This window comes from Bos indicus x Bos taurus, chromosome 4 (genome assembly GCF_003369695.1).
Source record: "Bos indicus x Bos taurus breed Angus x Brahman F1 hybrid chromosome 4, Bos_hybrid_MaternalHap_v2.0, whole genome shotgun sequence".
Classification (NCBI taxonomy): domain Eukaryota; kingdom Metazoa; phylum Chordata; class Mammalia; order Artiodactyla; family Bovidae; genus Bos; species Bos indicus x Bos taurus.
In genome coordinates, this window is record NC_040079.1 from 91,006,481 (window position 1) to 91,024,480 (window position 18,000).

Below are 18,000 nucleotides of genomic sequence, written 5' to 3' on the forward strand. Positions count from 1 at the left end.
GGGTGGTGTGATCAGCATATCTGAGGTTATTGATATTTCTCCCTGCAATCTTGATTCCAGCTTGTGCTTCTTCCAGTCCAGCGTTTCTCATGATGTACTCTGCATAGAAGTTAAATAAACAGGGTGACAATATACAGACTTGATGTACTCCTTTTCCTATTTGGAACCAGTCTATTGTTCCATGTCCAGTTCTAACTGTTGCTTCCTGACCTGCATACAGATTTCTCAAGAGGCATGTCAGGTGGGCTGGTATTCCCATCTCTTTCAGAATTTTCCACAGTTTATTGTGATCCACACAGTCAAAGGCTTTGGCATAGTCAATAAAGCAGAAATAGATGTTTTTCTGGAACTCTCTTGCTTTTTCCAAGATCCAGCAGATGGTGGCAATTTGATCTCTGTTTCCTCTGCCTTTTCTAAAACCAGCTTGGACATCTGGAAGTTCACGGTTCATGTATTGCTGAAGCCTGGCTTGGAGAATTTTGAGGATTACTTTACTAGAATGTGAGATGAGTGCAATTGTGCGGTAGTTTGAGCATTCTTTGGCATTGCCTTTCTTTGGGATTGGAATGAAAACTGACCTTTTCCAGTCCTGTGGCCACTGCTGAGTTTTCCAAATTTGCTGGCATATTGAGTGCAGCACTTTCACAGCATCATCTTTCAGGATTTGGAATAGCTCAACTGGAATTCCATCACCTCCACTAGCTTTGTTCGTAGTGATGCTTTCTAAGGCCCACTTGACTTCACATTCCAGGATGTCTGGCTCTAGATGAGTGATCACACCATCATGATTATCTGGGTTGTGAAGATCTTTTTTGTACAGTTCTTCTGTGTATTCTTGCCACCTCTTATTAATATCTTCTGCTTCTGTTAGGTCCATACCATTTTTGTCCTTTATCGAGCCCATCTTTGCATGAAATGTCCCCTTGGTATCTCTGATTTTCTTAAAGAAATCTCTAGTCTTTCCCATTCTATTGTTTTCCTTTCTTTCTTTGCACTGATCGATGAGGAAGGCTTTCTTATCTCTTCTTGCTATTCTTTGGAACTCTGCATTCAGATGCTTATATCTTTCCTTTTCTCCTTTGCTTTTCGCTTCTCTTCTTTTCACAGCTATTTGTAAGAAGCAAAAAAAGCCTGTGCACAACCTGTTACTATGAGAATCAAATGATAAAACAACTTTCTGTAGAAAGACTTATAGATTCTAAAACATTGCACACAATGAATTAGATGGGCTGCTCAATTTTTAGTCTAGCATTTTAATGGTTAATTTAGAAGTGAAAGCTTCTTGAAATCAAACGCACGTTATTTCTCATGAGCTTCCCTTTACTTCAAACATTTGGTCAGAACTGTATCAAAATGTCAAAATAAGAATAATGGTCTAAGCATCCCGTTATTTCGACCCACCAGAGCCACACACTAGGAAAACCGAGAAGAAAACACTAGAGACAAGCTATGCAGCACCATTAAAAATGATCAGGGACTTCAGAAACTGTCTGTCCAGGAAGGAACTGTTCTGAATATGAACCACAATTTCTCAACAAAGGAAGAGATGAGTCCTAGTGTTTTTCAGTGCTTTATCTTTGTCAGGTACCCTGCAAATGTGTCACATGCATTGCTTCATTTCATCTTCGCAGAAACCTCTTGAAGTGACATGTAATCCTCATTTTATCATAAAGACACTGAAGCCCAAAAATGTTAAGCTAAGGATTCCTTAGAGTACATATCAAGCAGGCAGAATTTAATCTCTGGTTTGTGCCCTAACTCAAAAAACAAAACAAATTACCAGGCTCCATGATATTTTTTAACATTTTCTTTTGTTTGCAAAAGAGTTATTTTTAATAACCATGGTTTTGCTGTCCTTTGCCTAATGAACATCCCTGCTATATTTTAAGGCAATCAGCTCTTGGATGATAGAAGGAATGGAAATTTTAGTACAGTTGGTAAGATAACCTCATGATGATTTGTAGCTTCGGCTCTATGATTCCAAAAATAGAGCTCAGTGAAGCAACACAGTCTTTGGCTGACACAGCAGAGAGTAAAAGTCATTCCAGCTCACGGCATCTAGCTGGATCTCGCATTTGTTTAGAGCGGCTTGTGAATCTCCGCGTTCCCTTAACAAGAGGGAGACACTGTTGTCCGTTTAGCAGAGACATTGCCTTTTAGTTAAAATGCCTGTAGGCTTCTAAAGCCAAGGAAGGTATTTGGGAAAGCATTTTCCTCTCTGGAAAAATAAAGTCTCTCCCAAGGCAAATATCCAGTAGAAGTGACATTTTCAACATCTGCACCTCAGTAGGACGATCTCTGTTGACTGCATTTTCTGTCTGAAAGAGTTTGATATAATGCAGGCAATGGATTTGTTTAGCTGTTTTCTCGAAAAGTGCTTATCTTTTGAGTTTGGGTTCTAAAGAAATAATTGAATAGGCAAGTGAATGCACCAGACTTCAGCAGCATCAGTTTGATTTGCAGAGGAAATAAACTGAAGTCATTAGCTGTTGAGACAGCACAGCTGAAGAGGGCAGGAAGGGTAGCATCTTGTGTCTCTATTTACCTCCCTTTCATGCTTTCTCCTTAAACAAGGGCTCAAGTGTTGACTAGAAATAGCAAAAGATAATAATGTTTCATATTCAGTTACTTCACTGGTCTTTTATAGCTGAAAATAGCAATGAATCATGGTGGTTTCAAGGAAGTAAATATCTGTCCAGTGGGAGGAAGATTTGGTTTGAGTTCTACCCATTGAGTGGGTAGTGTTTTCCTTAACATCTGCAAAGGAACTTCCAGTCTCAATGTATTACACACAAATCTGATTAAAAGACTTCCACAAAATTTCTAGCCTCGGGAACTTTCAGTCTTTGGTAAAGGACAAGAGATAGGGTAATGTGACTCCTATATAAAGATCTATTTTTAAGTTTTCAAATGCTTCAAAAGATGATCTGTCTCTGGGGAATAGGGATGTGCTACAGACTCTGCAACTGTTGGTGCCGCTCTCATTACAGAGTCTAACCAAATGGGATTTCAAGAGCAGCTTCCCAAAGAATCATTATAAGGACATTTAGGTCTAACCAGATGCATCAAGATGTCAGATTCTCATGGCCTTTGCATTAATTCAAATAAAGTAAGCCCTTCTCTGAGGTTTTGAAATGTTCAGTTTCTTTTTTACTAAAATACTGACTCTTGGAGTGGAAAGCGATTGAAGTAAAGTTATGTCTTATTTACGTTATTGTGCAAAAGGAATAAGTAAAATGAAAAATCTCATTTGAAAGTATTTTGTGGTTTGCTAAATAAAAGCAATATATTGGTAAAAAACAGCAAGAAAAAGAATATTGTGTCTTAGGAATTAAGAAATTTATCAAACTATTCAGTTACAAATACCTTTTGTATGTTTTGTTATATGTCAGACTCTGTGCTAGGCTCCAGGCAAGCCCAAGAAGTAAATACCCTTTCTGTTGTTAAGGCACTTCTAGTCTAATGGTATTTCCCCTGAGAACTAGAAGAACTGCTGTACAATAGGGTCTCAGCCATTTCTCCTCACCCACAGTCAAGAATCCATACTTCAATGATGTCCTAAGTCTGGTAATACCAGGTACATGCATTAAGATGACTTTTTAGTGATCTCCTGTGAAAATGGCCTTATCTAAATTATGATTTAATAGAAGCAATCAAATACATAATCATACATTAAAATTTTAGCAAATACATATAATAAATGTCAGGTGATGAGACAGATTGAGTTGGAAATTTCAGTTAGAGAAGAAAGCAGGGAAAGGGCAACTGTCAACCTGATAGGCAGCCAGGCTGGATAGGGTAGACGTGTGCTTATCTGATTAAATTAGGATGATATCCTGAAATCTCTGGAATTTGCAGAATAGTTTTGAGTTTTGAAGGAGAAGAAACATTGTGAATTTGGAGTAGGAATCAAAGCCTTTATACACCCCCCATTATAATCTGAGTGAAAACTAGTAAATAGATCTTAGCATAGGCGGAAAACTGTTGCTATTAAAGGTGTATTAGGAGTATCTATCTCTTTCCCACTAACAACCTGTTAGTTAGGGCGTATAAACAGTAATTTTAGTTATGTTCTCAGAAAACACTGATAATCAGTCATGATACTCTTGCTTCTGAATCTTAGAGTCCTGGCAATGTGTACCTGATACCATCTAGGAAGTCAGGGAAGGTCTCACTGTTGTGACATTCAAATTTCGATCTGAAAACAACTTTTAGCTGAGAAATGGGCGTGGCGAGAGTATATCCCAGGCATTTCAAATGACTCTGCCCTCTTTCTGAGGTTCTCAGGTGCAAGGATGTTCCCAATATAAAAGGGTCAGGAAATCTGCTTTGAATTTCAGTTTTCATTAATTGGAGTGTAGAGTTCCTTAGCATATGTTTCTCTACTGACATTTTGCTAATAAGATTTGTAAAAGAAAGGAAAGAGCTAAATTTCCTAGATATGTAGTAGCAATTAAATGTTAGTTGTGACACCTTCCCAAATTAATTGCTTCATAAAAATTCATTTTAAGAAATATATGTTCTAATGAGGACTCTCAGGGCTCTTTCCACAATTGAAGTTGGTAGTAGTGTCTATTTTTACTGGAGTTTTAAAAATTCACAATTTAAATAGTGTGTGACCACTATTGTATCCTCAATTAAACTTGCTGAGAACTTTTAAAGACATATTTTCACTTGAAAATCTTAAGTTTAAAGCTAGGATGTTAGAGACAGAAAACATGTCAAGAAAGCATTTAATGTATTTTGTACTTAATCACTTATGTTTCCTTCAGTAAAAGGAAGGAAACATTTACCACTAAAGCCCACATTTGTTTGAAGCCATTGGATTGAAAGTCACCAGTTTAATGAACACTAAAAAATAATTTCACAGTGTATAAATTTTATAGTATTAAACACTGCAACTACATTTCCTTAAATGTAAATATTTAAGTATAATGTTTACTGTAAATTAGTTGGCTTATTTTTTAAAAAGGTCAACAGATAACAAGATGACACATTTGATTAAACGTTCAACTGACTTTGTAGGTGTATTTGCCAAGATTTTAATTTAACCTCTTATCTACCTATTTAACATGTGGCAGTTCATTTTCTTTCTGCAAAAATGAGATGGTAGCACTCATCTCAGGGTATTGTTGTAGAAGTTCTATTATTAACAAAATGCCTAGTCCAAAGGTCACAATAAAAAGTCACGTGATTAAATAGTATTTGTTCATTATTGCCTCCAACTTTGGGAAGCAAATTATCACATTAAGAAACTCGCATAGAATCCTTTCCTACCCAACTCTGCAATCTTTTTTTTTTTTTTTTTTTGCATTTAAAAAACATTTTTTTCCCCACTGGAGGGTAGCTGCTTTTCAGTGTTGTGTTTCTGCTGTATAGCAAAGTGAATCTGGTGTGTGCGCGTGTGCACGCATGTGTGTATGTATGTATACTGTTTTTTAGTTTCTTTCCCATTTAGGTCACCACAGAGCACAGAGTAGAGTTCTCTGCCCTATGCTGTACAGAAGGCTCTATGCATAGTAGTGTATGTATGTCAATCCCGATTTCCCAGCTTATCCCATCCCACCCTCCCACTATGGTATCGAAAAGCTCATTCTCTACATCTGTGTCTCTATTTCTGCTTTTCAAATAAGTGCATCTGTACCATTATTCTAGATTCCACATATGAGTGATATATGACATTAGTTTTTCTCTCTCTGACTTAATTCACCCTGTATGAGAGTCTCTGTGTCTATCCACATCTCTGTAAATGGTGCTATGGCTGAGAAATAGTCCATTATATATATGTACCACATTTCTTTATCCTTTCCTCCGTTGACGGACATTTAGGTTGCTTCCCTATCCTGGCTATTGTAAGTAGCCTTGCAATGAACATTGGGGTGTATGTATCTTTCTGAATTATGGTTTTCCCCAGGAGTGGGATTGTTGGGTCATATGGTAGTTCTATTTTTAGTTTTCCATACAGTTCAACTAACCCACTCAACACTGCATGAACAAATATCATATATTAAGAAAATTTCCCTACAGCCTTTCTATTTTTTCCAAGCCATCTTTGCATTTTTCTCACCTCTTTGACAAAACTAGTTCTCCAGTTTTTCTTTTCTCTTCTTTTTTCTCATCTTTTCTTCTAATAACCAACAGAGCTCTTCTAATTTTCCTGACTCACAGGGAAAAGAAAAGTGCCCTCTTTGTTCCCTATAGTAATGTTTAGCTCTCCACCATTTCTTTACAGCATCCCCCTGTATGAAATTGACAAGATTTCTTCATCTGAACTTCATTTATTTTATATTGTGAAAGTCAGAGACCTTCCCTATACTCATTCATGTTTCTGTCTTAATGTTTCCATTTACTGTCATTCTGCTCTCTGATCTCAGTAGCTATATGGTAATCAGTTAATACATGCATGCTGAGTCACTAAGTCATGTCTAACTCTTTGTGACCCCCATGGACTGTATAGCCCACCAGACTCCTCTGTCTGTGGGATTTTCCAGGCAAGAATACTAGAGTGGGTTGTCATGCCCTCCTCCAGGGGATCTTCCCGACCCAGGGGCTGAACCTGCATCTTTTGCATTGGCAGGCAGGTTCTTAAGCACTGAGCCACTTGAAAAGCCCCGGTTAATACATATGTGCCTTATAAATAACCAAATCTTCTTGTAGTTTGTTTACTTCTGAACAATATTAAAAATTTTTCAGAACCATCCAGTAGCAGAGATGGACTTTCTTTTCGCAGCCATTTCGTATTCTTGAGCATGCAGGTGGATGATATTTTCCAACTTGCCTTACTGTATGGCCACATCGCTGAGTTTTGGTCAATGCAAAGTGAATGACATATCCCATGTAGAGGCCTAGATCTAGAAACCTCCTATGTTATCCTGCATGCTTTTACCCATTCACCCAGTTGAATGCTGATAAACACACTGAAATTAGAAGCTAAGAAGGGAGAACTATGAAACAAAAGTTGCCTGGAATCCTGAATTACTACTGGGAGGGAAGTTACTTACTATATACACTAGTCTGGGATTTGGATTTTAATGTGAGTGAGCAAGAACCTTCTATTATGCTTGTGCTATTGTACATTTGGGGGATTGTTGATCACAGTAGCTGGCACTGCCTTAACTAGTACATGTGTAAGTTGTTTATATGCTGAATATATATTATTCAAAATTAAGTAAAAATGGACTGATGTTTAGGGGCATTTTATTCATTTTTTAATTGATTCCTCCTTTGTTGACTTTTGTAGCTTTGTTTTGGAAATCAGTGACTCACTCCTTGGGAGGACAAGGTAGATGGAAAAATTCAAGAGGAAAGAACAGTATATGCAACAAATGGAGAATTGACTGTTCAAAAAAAAAAAAAATCACAAAGTCTACAGTGGAAGAAGCTTACAGGGGATAAAGTTGAAAGGTTAGTTTATGGCAAGATCATGAAGAGTCTTTTGTATTAGGCAAAAAATCAGTAATGTGGCCATCAGACAGAGTCAAGGAAAACATCTCAATTGTGTCCCCAAGTACTTTGTGCCCACCTCGATTACTACATTGCTTATGTTATGCATCATGATTTCATATGTCAAAAGTTGTTTTCTGAGGCTGAGTTCTAAGATGTCAGTGGTTCTAAATGGACCACAGAATGAACTCAGAATCTTCATTTAAGTTGCTCTAGTTTCTGTTTCACCCTGCTTCACAGCTGTTATCCTAGTACTGGGTTTCTTAACTTCCTTGGCACTGCTGACACTTTGAGCTGGAAGATTGATTGTTCTGGGGGCGGTCCTGTGCACTGTAGGAGGTTTAGCAGCATCTCTGGCCTCTGTTGACTAGATGACAGTAGCAGCCTCCCCACTGCCCCACTCGTCATAGTAAATGATCTCCAGACATTGTCAGATATCCCCTGGGAGATAGAATCACCCTCAGGTCAGATCATCTATCCTAGATGTCCCCATTATCATATTTGGGATAATTCTTACCATTTTTGTATTGGAGGGCATCTTTTTTATGGATCTTTTGTTCTTGGGGGCCCTGTTTCCCTCTTTATTATTTCATCTCTCAACTTCCCTGATGGCTCTGACAGTAAAGCTTCTGCTTGCAACGCAGGAGACCTGGGTTCGATCCCTGGGTCAGGAAGATCCCCTGGAGAAGGCAGTGGCACCCCACTCCAGTACTCTTGCCTGGAAAATCCCATGGACTGGGGAGCCTGGACAGTCCATGGGGTTGCAAAGAGTCTGACATTTCACTTTCATTTTTCTTAGTTGATAATATCCTCCAGCATCTTTCTGAGGTAGAATGCATGGGTGGCTGGTAAAATTACTGCAAATTTGCATGTCTTTAACTTGGATTATGCTACTTCATTTAATAGTTTGACTAGATATTCAGTTATTAGTTGAAAATTTTCTGAGAATTTTGAAGGCATTCCTCCACTGTGTTGTAGCTTCCAGCATTTCTATTGAGAAATCTAATGTCATTTTGATTCCTGAGTGTAGGTTCTTTTTACTTCTCTTGGGAAGGTTCTAGATGTTTCTCTCTGTCCCCATGGGTTCTGAAATTTCACAGTGATATGCTTTTGTGTAGGTCTTATGTAACCTTTGTGCTGAACACTTGACCCCTCTCAATGTGGAAATTTATGTGCTTCAACTTGGAAAAAAGTTTAAACATCTTCTCTGATAATTTTCTCTTCATCTCATTTCATTTTTCTTTCTGGAATTCTAAATGTTCAATATTTTAGGTCCTGGAATTATATTCTAGTCATTTCTATTCTTTCTTCCCCCCTGCTTTCTGAGAGATTTCTTCAAGTTTATCTCTAACCTTTCTATTGGACTTTCATTTTTTACTGTCCTAATTTTACTTTCCAAGACTTCAGTTTTTTCTGTGCATGACATTTTAAAAAATTACCTCATGCTCTCATTTTATGAGTACAATAACCCTAACCTATCTGAAGATCTAAGTGCAAGTTTAGAAGTCTTCTCCTCTTCTTTGCTGAGATCCTTTTGCTACTTTTGTTGACTTCTGTCTTTATTTTTATATTAGAGCTTTCTTCAAATATCTGGTTTTACATGGATTTCCTTTCAGTTTAATAAATAGGTATTAGTAATTGATTGAAGCTATGTATGGTGGGTATGTGTGTCTTATTCCCTGGTAGAATTAACTGTGTGGTACTTAGTTAGGTTTTTTGGGAAAATGCACATTTGTCAGTATTGGCTGTTCTATTCTTACATGTTTCTTCAGAGGATATTCATTCATCCTCCTACCTGGGATGTATCAGCCTATGAATGAGCATTTTTAGGGCCAGTTGGGAAAAGGTGGCTGCGTTACAATGATAATTAGTGAATACCCTAATTTCCATGTAGTGTCATCTCTTTAGCAGTGTTCTGTGTCCCTGAGTTACCACATTAGAGCAGGGGCAGTGATCTGACTGCAAATGTTTGGGAAGTGATCTGAGGAATCTGATTTCTCCCATGGGTGCGTGCTACATTGCTTCAGTTGCGTCCGACTCTTTGGGATCCTGTGGACTGTAGCCCACCAGGCTCCTCTGTCCATGGGTTTCTCCAGTCAAGAACATTGGAGTGGATCGCTGTGCCCCTCCTCCAGGAGATCTTCTAAACCCAGGGACTGAACCCTCATCTCGTCTCCTGCTTTGGCAGGCAGGTTCTTTACCACTAGCGCCACCTAAGAAGCCAGTGATTTCTCCCACAGATCACCAATTCTCTTGATTTCCACCCCTCCAAATACCTCCCCCCCCCACACCATTGCCAAGGCACCTGGCTGATGATTCCAATTTCTGTTTCTTGCTGTCGTTTTATAAAAATATATCTTATTTCTGTGCTTTCCTAACTGACAATGCAGTTTTCATCTTTGACACTAACCTGTTTACCATGCACAGCAGGCTGGATAGTGACCCCATAAGATATCCAAGAACTAATAATCCATGAAATGTGGGAATATAACTTTAGGTGGCAAAAGGGGGCATTGCAGATGTGATTAAGTTAAAGATCTTGAAATGGGGGGATTATTCTGAACTATACAAGTGGCCCCTATCTGTAAATCACAGTGTTCTTGTGAGAGAGAAGCTGAGAGACTTGACCACAGAAGAAGAAAATGGTGATGTGACAATGGAAATGGAGAGAGATTTGAAGATACTTTGCTACTAGCTTTGAAGATGTGGAGACGGGCCATGAGCCAAAGAGTGCAAGGGATGTAGCTCTGGATCTGGCAAAGTACAGGGAGAAGAGATTCTACCATGGAGCCTCTCAAGGGGGTGTGGCCCTACCAGCCCCTTGGTTTAGGCTAGTCAAACCATTTTGGATTTCTGATCTTCAGAATTGTAGGAGAAGGAGAAGGGGACGACAGAGGATGAGATGGCTGGATGGCATCACCCACTCAATGGACATGAGTTTGGGTAAATTCCGGGAGTTGGTGATGGAAGGGAGGCCTGGCGTGCTGTGGTTCATGGGGTTGCAAAGAGTCAGACACGACTGAACGACTGAACTGAACTCAGTTTGTGTTGTTTTAGATGACCAAGTTTCTTGTAGTTGTTCAAAGCAATCATAGGAAACAAACAAACATACAAGCCGTCCACCTGCTTCCTAGTTTCCAAGCTGTGTTGTCGTCACTTCCTTCTCATCGTCTTTATCCTGTGCACTGTATCCTTGCAGTCTTTCTTATCCTCTTTGTGGAAGTTTGGGTGAGAGGTATGCTTAATACCTTTTTAATCCTCTGTGCATTTTTCTCTAAGTTTTCTTTGTTTTCTTTAGAGGTGTCCAATTAATACCTTGCATTTAATTGGAAATGATTGGATAATAAATGTATATTTTTGTTTGCCTTTGGTGGATTTTGAGTTTTTGGTGAACTTTGGCTGTTTATGTACCAAGTTTGTTGGCATTCAGCATTTGTAATGAGGGAGGTAAATATAATTAAATAGAAAAACTACCAGAACTAAGACAGGGATACTATAACATTCAATAACATTAATGTTGTTTTGGAACTATTTTAGGCAAGAAACATAAAATAACTGGTGTAAATACATTTAAACAAGCATATGAGGATTTAACAACTACCTTGAATCAGAAATTCAACAACTGTACATGTAAAATAGTATCAAATGAAAAGATTTCCACAATGGAACATATTCTTCAAGAAGTCTTTTGTTTACCAAAAGTTAACTAATAATTAAAGTCTTAAAGTTGTAAAAAAAAAAAAATTATCTCTATACACTGATGTTTTTCCCATATACCTAGACTATTTAAGATTCCATTCTTGTAGATAATAATAACAAAATACTATAATTATAAAGAAAATATCTCTGTAAAATCAGATGGACCATAGACTGACAATGTTGAATGATCAGATATATAGACTATATAATAAATTAAGTATACTCAATGAAGTTGATGGAATCAAAGTGGGTGTTTGAAAAGTAATAAGAGAAAAAGTATCAAAATGAACTAACTGATCTTAAAAAAAAAATCAAGTCTATGAGAAAGGAATATAGGATTGAAACTAGAAACATATATAATATTATTCCTTAGGTATAAGTGAAGAAAAAATTAGTGAACTAATATCTGATACCTGTAATCACACAGTCAGATAAAACTGAAAATTTAAAAGAGAAGTTAATGACAGGTTTGATTAAAAACCTCTATCTCTAATAGTATTCTAAGTGGAAAGAATAAGGAGAAAAAAAGAGAAGCCATTGGAGAAGAGAAAAATGCTGAGGTTTTATAGAATTTATGAAATACAAAAGTGCTCATATTTAGACTGTCCAGTGAATCCCTAAGTATGAAAAGACAAGCCAGAGAAAAACAAATCAGGGAGCTGTAAACCTCAGTTAAGATAAGATACTATTATACCTACCAAATTGTTTAAAAAAAAAAATGTAAAAGCCAGAACATACCAAGTGTTGGTAAGACAGGAGTAATGAGAGCGCTTATAAGCCGCTGGACGACTCTAAGCTGAAATGACTATTCCAGAAAGCAGTTGGGCAGTAGCAGTAAAAACTAAAACCATATGGACAATTAAACTTAAATCCTACTTTTGGAATTTAACCTACAGAAATGAAAGCACCAATATGCAATGGTCATATACAATGTCACTTCACCTTTGCTTATAGAGGCAAAGTTGTAGGAATAAAAGAAGGGAGGGAAGAAGGAAATGTTGTGATGACAAAAATATCATTTATAATATTGTCCCATTTATGTTGATTCATATGAATGCATGAAGGGATTCCTGAAAAGACAATCACAGTGTATTAATGGCGGTTATCTCAGGGGATTAGACTTCATGTAGGTTTTACTTCATTCTTTTATGTATTATTGAAAGTTTGTCAACATGCGTTGCAAAACATATATTAAAAATAATAAAGCTATTTTTCCTTGTGGAAAAAATAAGGGAAAAACCAAAAATGGTGAATATTTTATCAGGCCTAATGTTATTATATTTTTGCTGTGTCGATGTGAAGCAAGTTTAATCTTATTCAACTCTTTAAGCAATCTATGATTAATATACAGTCATCAATTACCTTTCAAGGTCAGAAAAGAACAGAGACAAAAAGTAGTTGAACATACCTAGTGAGGACTTTACTTATCTGGCAAAGAGAAAGCTACTTCACAGTGAAGGTTACACATTCCTTGGCATCCACAAAGCCATTCATTCATCAGTTCAAATTTAAGTTCTATTACCGTGTTATTCCCATAAGGGCAGATTCTTCATTTGTCTTGTTCTCAGACTTTTGCCTGGTATCCAACACAGTGGCTGCGTCACCTCAGAAATACAATCAACATTTACTAAAGGAGTGAGTATATTCACACACCCGTATAAGGCATAATTTTGTGCTTTTGTTATTATATTGTTATTTAATATTCATTCTAAATTCCTCCCACAAGTTCAGTTCAGTTCAGTCACTCAGTCGTGTCCAGCTCTTTGTGACCCCATGAATCACAGCACGCCAGGCCTCCCTGTCCATCACCAACTCCCTGCGTTCACTCAGACTCATGTCCATCGAGTTAGTGATGCCATCCAGCCATCTCATCCTCTGTTGTCCCCTTCTCCTCCTGCCCCCAATCCCTCCCTGCATCAGAGTCTTTTCCAATGAGTCAACTCTTCACATGAGGTGGCCAAAGTACTGGCGTTTCAGCCTTAGCATCCTTCCTTCCAAAGAAATCCCAGGACTATCTCCTTCAGAATGGACTGATTGGATCTCCTTGCAGTCCAAGGGACTCTCAAGAGTCTTGTCCAACACCACAGTTCAAAAGCATCAATTCTGTGGCACTCAGCCTTCTTCACAGTCCAACTCTCACATCCATACATGACCACAGGAAAAACCATAGCCTTGACTAGATGGACCTTTGTTGGCAAAGTAATGTCTCTGCTTTTGAATATGCTATCTAGGTTGGTCATAACTTTCCTTCCAAAGAGTAAGCGTCTTTTAATTTCATGGCTGCAGTCACCATCTGCAGTGATTTTGGAGCCCCCAAAAATAAAGTCTGACATTGTTTCCCCATCTATTTCCCATGAAGATGCCATGATCTTCATTTTCTGAATGTTGAGCTTTAAGCCAACTTTTTCACTCTCCACTTTCACTTTCATCAAGAGGCTTTTTCGTTCCTCTTCACTTTCTGCCATAAGGGTGGTGTCATCTGCATATCTGAGGTTATAAAAAATACCTCCCACAAGTATTTTTTTAGTAATTATTGGTATAATGTTCAGAGGATCTAAAAATATTAGTAATAAGAACAAATAGTAATTTAACATTTGTGTCAGTTCTGTTCTAATGGCTTTATGTATATTCACTCATTTAATCCTGGAAGCCAATATTATCCCCATTTTACTGATGGTAATGCTGAAGCACATAATTTGCCTAAGGATCTGTAACTACCAAGTTGCAGGTTCAGAGTTTGAGTCCAGGTCTAAATCCAGAGTCAAGCTTTTCCTACAGGCATATACCTTACCTCTGACAATATAGAAATGCCAGCAGTTGTAGATCAGCTCATTCATAACTGATGCACCTTGATTTATTTTCTCTGCTAAGATTTGTTTCATTTCTTCTTAGGTAGCAACAGAGCTGTGCAGTGCATGGGAGTGGTTGATTTGGCAGGGTATAGAACTGATGTGAACAGTATGCCATGCAAACCAGATGAGTCAAGATATTTAACAAGAAAAACACCAAATGATGCCATGAATCTAGGGAAAATGGGGGCAAAGGCCAGAACGGATGACCAGAGGCACATGTGAAAGTGATTGTGAGGACAAGGCTTGACCAAAGTCAGGAGGAGCAGGCAAACCTGTAGGCCCATGTGCACGTAAATGCAAACCAGAATAGCAAGCAAAATACAGGCAGTAGGTGTATGGTACCAGCAGCAGCAAAGAAACTGAGGCAGAACAAGGGTTTTCTGAGGCACAACCTACTGTACCCCTTTAGCCCAAGGTAAGAATTGGCTTTGGAGGGCAAGCAGTTCTGAGAGAAGATGTTATTGTCAACAACACTCGGATGGACTGCAGAATTGAGGAAACAAGCAAAGCATGTTTTTCTGTAGACTTAATTTTTGTTCCGTTTTATTTTTAAAATTTTTACTGAGTAACGTGTTCACTGAGGGCTTCCCTTGTAGCTCAGCTGGTAAAGAATCCATCTGTAATGTGTGAGACCTAGGTTGGATCCCTGGGTTGGGAAGATCCCCTGGAGAAGGGAACAGGTACCCACGCCAGTATTCTAGCCTTGAGAATTCCATGGACTGTATTGTCCATGGGGTTGCAAAGAGTCAGACACGGCTGAGTGACTTCCACTTTCACTTGTATGTGTTCACTAATAAGCAAAAAAGAGAGAAGAGATATCGCAAAACCACCACTCAAAGATATTACAGTTAAAAAGCAGCATGAAATCTTGTGCTGTGAAGACTTTTCAAACACACAAAAGCAGAAAGATGAGTGTGATGCAGTGTCAGAAACCCATCCCTCACCTTCAGCATGCCACCGTTCTTGTTCTTCTGACCCCTCCCACATTTTACAGACTTGCATGTGTGCGCGCGCGTGCGAGCGCACACACACACACACACACACACACGGAAACAGAAAAGACCATCGCACCACTCAGAAACATCATAGATATCCTCTTAATACTATAATCATCAATAAATTGCCTTCTTAATAAACAAAGTGAATGATTCTTTCTTTCCGGCTTTGTAGCGTTGTAGTCTTGATATATCATCCATAGTGTGTGGTGTTAGTTGTTCAGTTGTGTCTGACTCTTTGTGGCCCCATGGACTGTAGCCTTTCACACACCTCTGTCCATGTAATTTTCCAGGCAATCTTCCTGACCTGAGGATTGAATCCCAGTCTCCTGCTTTGCAGGCAGATTCTTTACTGTCTGAGCCACCAGGGAAACCAACCACATGTATTGATGCTTGGTTCACTCCCAGTTTTAAAAATAAAAATGCTGCCCTGATATATACATAGATGTATATACACAGGAGGCTTCCCAGGTGACTCAGTGGTAAAGAATCTGCCTGCCAAGCAGGAGATAGGTTCAGACCCTGGGTCAGGAAGATCCCCTGGAAAGGAAATGGCAGCCCACTCCAGTACTCTTGCCTGGGAAATCCCATGGACAGAGGAGCCTGGTGGGCTACAGTCTATGGGGTGGCAAAGAGTCGGACACAACGTAGTGACTAAAACAACAACCATGAAGACAAATATAGTGTGTATATATATATATATATATTCCCCATATATATATATATATATGATATACATGCACATAATATAGCACTTACCTTTTCTGCTTATATATATATACACACATATGATATATATATATATATATGTTTATATATATGGGATATTTGTACACTATTCCAATTTGGTCCTTAGAATAAACTGTTAGACATGAAATTTCTGGGAAAAAGTAAGTCTATTTAAATGTTTTTATATTTATTATCAAATAACACTCCAGAAATTTTCTGCTCTTTCAGAGCAGCCTTACTAAGACTGTATGCATATGCCTGTATTTCATTTGCCTCAATAATACTGAGTAGTAGAAATTCTTTGTAGTTTTTTCAAGTTGATCAGTTTGAGATATCATTGTGAAGATGTATAATTATTTGAATATTACAAATATTATATATTTTAGTGTTTATAGGACAAGTCACCAAAAGTAAAAGACTGATTTCATAAACTACACATTTCTTTTTTTCATATATTGATTTTAACCTTATATGTGTATTTTTCTAGATGTACTTCACATAGGGAAAAAAATCTGCTTTCCCAAAATATTTAATAGCTTGTTTAATTTTCTGAAAAGGCATAGATTGCTTTAAAGGAGATTGCTAGTAAATTAGATTAACTATCTTTAGCATTCAATTCCAAAATCATTGAGGTTTATATCCATTAAATATGAATTTGTCCCCAGATTCATTTTCTTGCTCTTTATTGTTATCACTGCATGATTGGTTATTTTCCATTTTGGAAGCTTTAGTATTTGAGTAGGTCAGATGATGGTTTGATAGCTTACAAAACTTTAAAAGCCAGACACTGGAGCACTAAGTAAATTACATCTACATATAACCTCTTCCAAAAAATATAACTATATGATAGTAAAGTGAAGTATGTAAAATATCCTTTGGTCTAATGGCTATTTTTATTTTTCCAAAGATAATTTACCTATAACTATTAATATTTCGAAAAGCTTTGCTATCAATGTCAACTGGTTGAGGAGGATTCAGCAAGCTCAATTTTTTTTTCTGAATAATAAAAATGCCCAGAATAGAACTAGCAACGAAAGTCAATAGAGAGGGAGTGATGGAAAGAGGGAAGCTAGGCAAATTGTTTTATATTTTGCATAACTGAAGAGCCAGATGGCTTAACTGGATTTTTATTTTCAGAACCACCCACTGCAGGATTTTAAGTAAGTTCTCAAGTCAAACACAGTACTGTGAAATAGAGTTTTAACAATGTCTAGACCAGAGCCCACAACCTTATCTAGGCATTACCAGATTCCTATCCTTGTGATGAAGCCAGACCTGTCTTTTACTGGTCTAGAAACAATTTTACACTAATTTTCTACCTCTTCTGGGCAGAGATGCAAAAAAGGAATAGGTATGGTACTGCTTAGGAAATGTTCAAGATTCTACTTTAGGGTTTTCTAATCTAATATCAACTTGACAGTAATATTTAATGTCTTACCCAATTGTCACTTTTACTCCATTTTGAAGTATCTTTTAATGACCACCTTGTTATTCAAAGAAAAGCAAGAAAATTGATCCAGCATATCAAATACACACTGGTGATGTATTTCACTATTTAATTTTAGGGAATATTTGCTCTAATGCTGTTTTTAATCATCAATAACCTGAATTAAAGCATATAAATTTAGTAAAACAGATTGTTTAAAAGTTTATTTTATTGCTGTTGTCTTTTAAAATTCTTTACTAGACACTCCAAAAGAATTCAATTATCTATTTTCTAGTTTTAAAAAATTGTGCTATTTCTCTTTTTCATTTTTTACATCCCATCATCCCATTTATCTCTATCTTTCGTGAAGTCGCTCAGTTGTGTCTGATTCTTTGTGACCCCATGGACTGTAGCCCACCAGGCTCCTCCATCCATGGAATTTTCTAGGCAAGAGTACCGGAGTGGGTTGCCATTTCCTTCTCCAATCTCTATCTTTACCGTTTTTAAATTCTGGCAAATAACCAAAAGTTAAATGGCCAAATTCCTCAAGAAAAGCTGTACTTTGCTATTTCCTGACCAATAAGAAACTTTTTGGACCATGAGTCTAGCCAGAAGGAACAAATGTCTGTTGAAAATGATCTGGTCCAATTTTGTAGGTCCAGTCTGGAGATGGATTCTGAGCTGCAGGTTAATATCCAAACTTTCTATGTTAGAATGAAAGCAAATCTATTAGGGCTTGATCATCATCAGTTAAGGCCAAAGAGCTAACTGGTGAAATATACGCCTAGTTTCATTCCAGCTGGCTAACACTGAATGTTTTTTATTAAGGATGAGTCACTTTTCTAAAGAATTCTGC

General features: G+C 37.6%; 1 protein-coding gene across 1 annotated transcript in view; it reads left to right on the forward strand.

Moving 5' to 3' along the window:
- TMEM196 (transmembrane protein 196) overlaps positions 1 to 18,000 on the forward strand; it is a 310,176-nt gene that overhangs the window by 39,853 nt on the left and 252,323 nt on the right. The window lies entirely within an intron of this gene.